Raw genomic sequence first — 8,522 nt, forward strand, 5'->3', positions numbered from 1 at the left:
AGTTACATCACACCCGCAGCATGGGAGTGGACAGTGGAGGGCTGACCTCTCTGGGAGCCCCAGCTGCAGAAGACCACAGGCTTTGGCCTGGGTGTGTGTCATGGACAAACCTGTGGTTTGTCCATGAGGTCCAATTGGCGTCAGTCCAGATTAATACTGCAACATGCTTTGCAAAAATGCAATTATTTCCCTTCAGTTAGGAATGAAGACACCTCTTGTCTCTGTTTTCTGTCTTCACATGACAAAACACATTTTTTTAATGGCCACAGCTCTTGATGGTCTCACTAGAAAGACCAAAAATAGGTTTAAGCTCTGAAGTCTGAATTACTTTTTCAAATGCCTTTTGGAAGTGGGGCCTGTGCAACTCAATGGCAACATGGGGGAAAGAGAAGCTGGAGGAAGTTAATGTTCTGTGTATGGTATGTGGTCTGTGCCAGATGTGCTGTAGGTGTGAAGAGTTTAGGTGGGCTCCATGTACCACGCTGTGAGAAATTAACGAGTGGGGAGGACAGAGGTTTCCTATTTCTCTTGCCATTAGTAAATGTGATGTCTCTATCACATTAGTAAATGTGATGTCTCTGTGATATGGTGGCAGGGTGTGAGAGGAAGCAACTGAAATATAAATATCTTGCAATTCATCATTCCATGGCAGCATATCTTTGTGTATTCTTATATTATTTAAAACAACTCAGAAAACACTTTAATCCTTCATTTTCTAGTTTGTTATATTTTAAAATGTAAATAGGATAATGAGAAGTGAAGACCTGCAGACAAAGGAACAGGCTCTTTTCATTGTTGAAACTGAACTGTGGGTGTTCCCTTGGCAAGCACAAAAGTAAATGTATATTAGAAACACTAATTTAATGTCAGGAACATTAAATATAAAAGGAATGAGATTTTTAAGGGGTAAATATTTATAACAATACTTTGAATGACTGAGATTCTAATTAAAATTTCATAGGCAAATGTGACAATTGTTGGTATGTATTTAAAAATAACTTTCTATTTTAAGAAGTGGAAGAGTGTAAATTAATTTGATAATTTGTAATTGGAAAATAGTGAGACAAAAACTGCTTGTTAATATTTCTCTAATTTGAATGGTGACAGGACCATTCAAAGTCTGTGTGCAAGTTATTTTAACCTTATCTAAGAGCTTGTCTCTCTATATGACAAGAGAACCAGGAAATAAATATTATGCTGTAATAGCTGTATACAAAGAAAATTCTGAGCTCAGTTGTTTTTTTCTAACTATAATTGTTAATTGCTCTTTTAAAGTAATGGCTGTAATAGATTTTTCCTCAGATTTGGAGGACTTCAAAATACTGAAATACAAAAGAGTGAGATTAATAAAAGGTAATCTTTAGTAAGAAAAATTCTGGAGTGCACGAGGGGAAGTGTATAACACAAACATTCTGTGTGAGGAAGATATTTAACTGCGCACATAATTTTGGACAGTGTTTCTTTAACCCAGAGTCAGCAACTGGCTAAATTGTCCCTCACCACACAAATCCAGAATGCGTGGGCACAGACAGAGATGTAACGTGACCCTGTGCAATGAAACAGGGGCCAGCAAGTGGGTCTGTGCCCCTGAGTGCTTGGCATGGCACTCTTCTAACATTTGTGATGTGGACTCTCTCCTTGCCTTCAGCTAAGCTTCAGAAGTGCTGAGTCCATTCTTTTTGCTGGTAAACTGGGCTGTAGTAGGGTTTTGTGTGTCTGAAAATCTTTACCTGACCCAGAGGAATGATGCAAGAGAGAATTTGGGTGCATGAGACCCTCTGACAAGTTCAGGCTGCAGCCAGATGTAAGAACGTTTGCCTGCTGGGCAAGTTGGTATCTGAGAAAGGGCTCAGACTCCCACTCCATTAGGAATTTAGACCTGGAGTTTACAGCCTATGGCTCATGAACTGTTTCTGCCTTCAAGCCTACAGAAGACAATTAAAAAAAGAAAAAAGCAGCCTACTACTGCAAAGCTTATATTTGCTCCACAGAGGTCTTGTCAGCCTTGGAAGATTTGCAGGACTCTAAAAACTAAAGAAAAGGAAAACAGGAGGAAAAAAAAAGGATTGATTTGTGAGCTCTACCTTTCAATGCAGGTTGAAATTTAAATCATGCAGTCAGTCACAAGAAGATTTGAACTGCACTCAGGGAGTTGTTAGAATGATGATTTAAGTACCTGGGAGGAAAAATTCTTTAGGTGAAACCATATTAAATTCAGTGGGAACAGGTTTAGGCCCAAAACTGGAGAACATTAAAGAAACTATGAGTATTCTAATACAAGTCTTGTGAAATAATATATTTATCTATTAATCAAAGAAATGTGAAGATTTTTGGAAAAGATAATTTTAAATTAACAAAAGCCTTAATACCCAAAATTGAATCACCTGGATAGAAAAATGTACTTGTTTTTTGTTGTGAATGACTAATGATAAATATGCAATGCAGTTTGGTTTTACCTACACTACAGCATGATTTTTTCCAGATGAAAACAGATTTTTGCTATTTTATGGTACGTATTTTTAGTAGCAATTTTGAGAGATTTATGAGGAATCATAGTTGAACATAATTAAAATAATCCAATTATCCTGGGTGTGCACTTTTGCCAATTGTGATCTGTGTTTCTTTCTCTGATGCATCAGCATTTGAACACAAAAGGTTAAATCAGACCCCATATGATTATTTATATGTGTATTTTCCAAATAAAAAGTAGGGCTTTTTAAACTGCTTTGAAGTGCATTATGTAATTTAAACCTTCATACGGTGCATAATAAATGTGCATGTTACAGATGAGTCAATCATATTTTTCCAGAGGTAAAAAGAGAGGTCAGGGAAAATTCGAGCACAGACTTTGTATAAAAGTTTAATGCTCCTCAAAATCTTAAGAGCTTTTGTATTACCCATAAGACACATCAAGGTGTTATTAGTTTCTTGGGTTTTTTTTAATCAGAAATGGCAAATAGGCTTACAGCTAAAATCTAATCAAATCAATCTCAATTCTCAGTAGTCTGAATTCAAGAACACCGTAAGAAATTTGTGAAGACTTTCTTTCATAGATCACTGAAATGAACTTTGCATGAATCTTTTCTACGAAATTCAGTCTTAGTCACTTTGCAGTTGAGATTTACAGGTGACTAAAATGTCTCTATATGTAAGGAACAAAGACTAAAATCAGCAGCTCAGATCCTCCTTTGGACAGATTCCGCTTAAGGAATCAGTGGCAGGATACCAGATTTAGGCCAGGTTGAAAAATCCTGTTGAGACAAGAAGCTTATGTTTTAGTGGCCTTGCCTTGTGTACATTTCACATACTTTCCATATAATCCCGTATTTTGGTAAATTTTGTTTTAGCTGAAATATTTATTATATGACTCAGAAAATATGTTTGAGAAGAGTTTCACCTTGTAACAGTAGCTCACACTGGGACAAGCCTCAAAATATCTCGTGTTGTGAGGCCTTAAATTTTTCTCTGGGTATAAATTTCCTTCTGTAATTATTAATATATATATCAGAAACATCATGATGCTGTATTATTTGTGTTTCTTTGAAACTACTAGAAAGCGTTACATAAATTTGATCAGTTTACTTTTATATTTCCCCTTTTACTCTAGGGTGGTAGCTTGAAAACATCTGAACACTGGTAATCCCTTGAGATCAAGCTCTTAGATAAGGTTAAAATAACCTTATCTAAGGTTTGACTTTGCTGAAGTCTGATAATGAAACATGTAAAAGTTGCTACATAAGCAGCAGAATTAGTAATTTATTTGTGTCTTCCATTTCCTTAATGTAAATGGAACGTTCTTCAATAATGCATTGATAATATCTGTTCTCTCTGTTACTGTCCTACCTCTAAAATTTGTAGATATGTAATGTCTTTCAATGTCTTTACTTCCTTTTAGTTTTGTCAGAAATCAGCTTGGAAAAGTTATTAGGACACTTTGATGAACTGAGTCTTTGTTCTTCAGGAAATTATACTAAATTACTACTAATTTTTTTTGCCATTTTAATATGGAGCGTAAGCAACACTCTCTAAACAGTACATTTGCTTCTTCTTTATCTAATATCTGTATATAGTACAAATAAAAATGTGTAGGTAAGATACATGACATAATATTGAACTGGTTTACCACTCTGGAAGTGATTATTTTTTTGCTGAAGTGCTTTATAAATTTATGTTACCTCTTGTTTGCATTGTCCAGCTGCCATTTTGCCAGTAATTTACCAGAACAGCAGCATCTCTTTGTTTTGCTCTGTGATCAGAGATGTAGAAATCATGAGAGTCTGCCTTCCAAAATTTCAAGAAAGAGGTAACAAGTCAGCTAAACTTCTTCCTTGCAGCTTTTCTGGTAGGAGTTGTGGGGGTTTCACTGAATAAGGAGCAGCAAGGCAGATTGCATTATAGTGTTGAACACACATTCTTTCATTACGAGAAGAAAGGCTGAGAAGGTTTAACACTAAGAAAGGCCGAGGTGCTCACACGTCCTGACATTTCCATTTGTAATGGAAAACTTCTAGCACCTTGTGCTGTACATTATATGGAAAGAAGAAGAATATAGAAGAATAGAAAAAAAATTTTGCTAGACATATTTCAATAATGTTAGTAAAATATGAGTTAGAATTAATACAGGAGAAATTGAGAGTTTTTCAAGGAACTCTGATTTAAAGCAAGATTGAATACAATATTAAATAATTTAGAAGTTTTCTTCAAGGAAGTATCCATTAATCTGAATAAAAAGACTTGAACTTGAGTAAGTGCAATTTTTCAAACTACCTAAAAAGATTGATTCAGTAATATTTTAGAAAATGTCACAATTTCATCTATGGCCTTCTTAATACAAGTTAGAGATGCCAGAGGTAGGTAAATAAAGTGCTTGAAAAATTTTAATTTTTAGCACTAAACAAAAAGTCAGTTTGGACATTATTTTATCTGAACTAGGTAGCCGTTAAACTTTACTTTAGACAAAACTATGCCTAATAGCTAGAGAGATACATCTGATATAGTGTGATATAATCCTAATTTGCTTTCCTTCAGATAAAACTCCAGATCAGATTGTAAAGTTCAAGGCATTTTCTGTTACCACCCCAGTTTTATTCATTGCCTGGAGGCTTTAATGCTTTATTTGTAGGTATTAAATAAAAGTTGAACCTGAATGTTATTTTATTAAATGGAAAGGCATTGTTTTAAATGAGTCATAGATGAAAACTATATATCAGGACTCCAAGTATTAATTAAAAAGAATATGCTATATTCAGTAGCATAAAAATACTATAATGATGAGCAATTATTATAGGATAAGATCCTTTTCTGGCAGAAGATACATTCCTTGGGTTTTCATGTCAGTGCCTAAAGCAGTAAGAGCTGCCATGGTTAGTGGTTGGCAATTTAATCTCAAATTGCAGGAGACTTGCCAGATAGAATTTTTAAAACTTCAGGATTCAGAGACTTTGTATTGCCTGTGCTTGTAAATTAAAAATTTTGGAACCTTCCACCAAGCCTTAATTGTAGAAAGTTCAGGAAAAGACAAGGTCATTTGTTTACCCTATAAGTTAGGATTGTAAAACTATGATTTTGAAAATAAAATTCCTTAATGAATATGTATCACCATTCTCCTCCCGACCCCTGACCCTGAAATTGCTTCAGTATTCCTGGGCACCAAACATCTCCCTTATTTTAGGAGATGATTATATTTTAATGTCAAAACAACTTGAGGAAGAAAGAACAGTACATTCTAGGAAATGTGTCAAATTCAGTTCCTGTCAACAATTTAAACTGTGATAATCTTATACTGCAGTTCTTAAAACAGGTGTTTCTTTGTTCAAGTTATTTCCTGTTAGACTATGTACTTGGATTTCTCAATAATTTTCCACATAGTTGTGAGTATCATCATTGAATTAACCTGCCATATCTGACTAAAGGCTTTATAATAATGCCTAGTTCCTAATTCTGGAGGAATTCAAAGATTTGAATCAAATAGTTGAAATCAAATGTTTGAATCAGATTCATCAAACATTTGAATTACTATAGATATGCCAAATTTTTCTGAAGGATCAAAATATTTTTCCATTTAATGGCAAATCTTACCTTCATGGGATAAAAACCATGGTGTCTACCAACAGCAGTAAAAGTCATTGCAGGCTATTGGGCAAAATAGAGGATGAAAGATGTAGTCCAAAACCCAGTATTTCCTTTAAATAGTTTATTTTATTTCACAGCTGAATATTGTTCAGTAAGAATCTGAGTGTCTGCTATTTAGACTGTTTTGCTGTGTAGAGAGCATCCATTTTTCAGATTATAACTAGTGCAGACAGTAGTCCAGATAATGATTTAATTTCTCACTTAGGCTTGTGGGCTCCAGCATTCCCACTTTTTCTTTTCTGGCATTTGAAGATACTTGTATATTCTGAAAATAATTCTTCTGATGAGGCCCTAAAAGGTACATTGTTTTGTCCTTTGAGATTTACTGAATGCACAAATAGGGACTTAGCCTGCCAAGCAATAGGACATTGTGGGAGTTAAGGTAATAAAAAACAAATAAACTAATAGAAAACTAATAAAACTAATGAACTAATAAAAAACTTAGCTTTGGCACATCCTATGCTCAATATTGATAACAATTTTGATGATGATGGGTTGCTGTTTAAACAACACACCTGTAGGCACCTTAACTCCAGAAGCTCAGCAATAGTGGTAGAGTGAAGGATATTTCTACCATGAGCAAGCAGTCTGACATTAGAAGAAGGAGGCTTCCTTTACTGTAAGGACCTCAGGGTCTCACCAGGGCATGTGAGCCAGCAGTGTGCCTGACAGCAGAGTACTCACAGGAGGAGAAATATGAGAGCAAGAAAAGCTATTTATTTTAGGAGTTATTTTTTTCACTTTTCTTTTAGAGAAAGGAGGTACCCTAGCATCACCTAGAAGGATGGGTTAATGATTTTATCTCACATCTACTTGAGACACAAGCTATCTTAAAATATGTAGGACGTAAATGGTTGTGTTATGAATCTTAGCTTCTTCAGAAGAAGCAGATAAAATCCAGTGTTACAGAGTATAGAAATCAAGTCTGTAACAATTTTGTCAATGGAAAATCCTAAAGGTTAGTATGTCTATACAGATCACAAGAATCAGCAGTTTTTCCTTTTGAATTGATGGCAAAACTGCCTGAAAAATTTAGTGTTTCAAAACCAAGTAAATGAGTCTTGAAATCAGTTGGGCATGGCACAGTGTGATACCTTTATTAAAGAATGAAGAGATTTCACATTAACCCTATAATCAGTTCCAACAGTCATGTACTGTAACTTGTTTAAACCACTTCAGAATTTCCAACCAGATAATATGAAATGCTATTAAGGAACAAAAAGGAAGTAAAAAGTTGTGGTTAAAATTTAGCACCTGAGATAATTTGAGAGTGAAAACAAAACCTATCTTTGGGCTAAAGATAACTTACTTAAAACTGACAGATGACAGTTTTTTTCAAAAATTAAATGTGATCAGCTTTTGACACATTCATATGTCTCCTACTGCAATAATGGACAGAAAGGCTTGAGGTCAGTGGGCATGATGCTCCTTCCACAAAGAGATGTAGACATGGAAGTCCTTAAAATTCTCCAGTATCAAAGTCTCTTTATCTTTAGGGAGATATTTCCTTTATGGGAAAAAAAGGAACCCAAAACTTTACAGATAATCTTGTGATCATCTGACGTATGCTCCCTGGTGGGGATGAAATGACAATGTGCTACCTATCCCTCTGTCAGGGGCCTGATTAATACTGCTGGTAGCAGCTTCCCATAGACAGTGGTCTGACAAAATCCTAAGAATGAGAGCTTTTTTTGTTCTGTGAAGAACTTGGTTTTCCTCTTTGAAACAGAGATTATTGACATTCCATATTAAAATCTCTGCTTGACGGAATTTTTATGCTATGATCAGTACTTTGAATTGGGACAAAGAATGTTAAAATCTTGGCCAGTTAATGAAATTTGAATTATTTGCTTTGAATGTGCATTTGAATGTGATATGTTCTAAGGTTTCATGTCCTCTTGGCATTTGCTCTCAGCTAGTCAGATCCCTTGTTTTTTTCTTTTTTTGAAATTCTTTTTCAATTCATTCATGGTTATATTCTGTTGAAATTGACTCCTCTTTCAGTTGGTAATACAAAAGCAGAAGGAATGCATTATACTTTTTCTAGAGAAACAAGTAAGAATTTCAGAACTTGGCCCAGAGATTGCTCTGCATCCAATGGATTTATGGGAAAAAAATGCTTGAATGCCGTGGGAAGGTTTTCCTCATTATTTGAAGTAATTTTTTTAAACCAGAAATACATTTGTCATAAATACATATGTTATAACACCTGTAGCATAAAATAAGAAAGGTCAAATTTTCTGGTGTGGCTTTTTTTTTTTTTTCTGGAGATTCCTGTATTGTTTGCATGTATTTTTAAGAAATTTCAGTCTTTTTTTTAATGCATAACACGCATTTTATAAAACAATTTTCCATCACTGACATTTACAAAAATGTTTTTTAATGTGTTA

This window comes from Lonchura striata, chromosome 5 (genome assembly GCF_050655825.1).
Source record: "Lonchura striata isolate lonStrDom1 chromosome 5, ASM5065582v1, whole genome shotgun sequence".
NCBI lineage: Eukaryota > Metazoa > Chordata > Aves > Passeriformes > Estrildidae > Lonchura > Lonchura striata.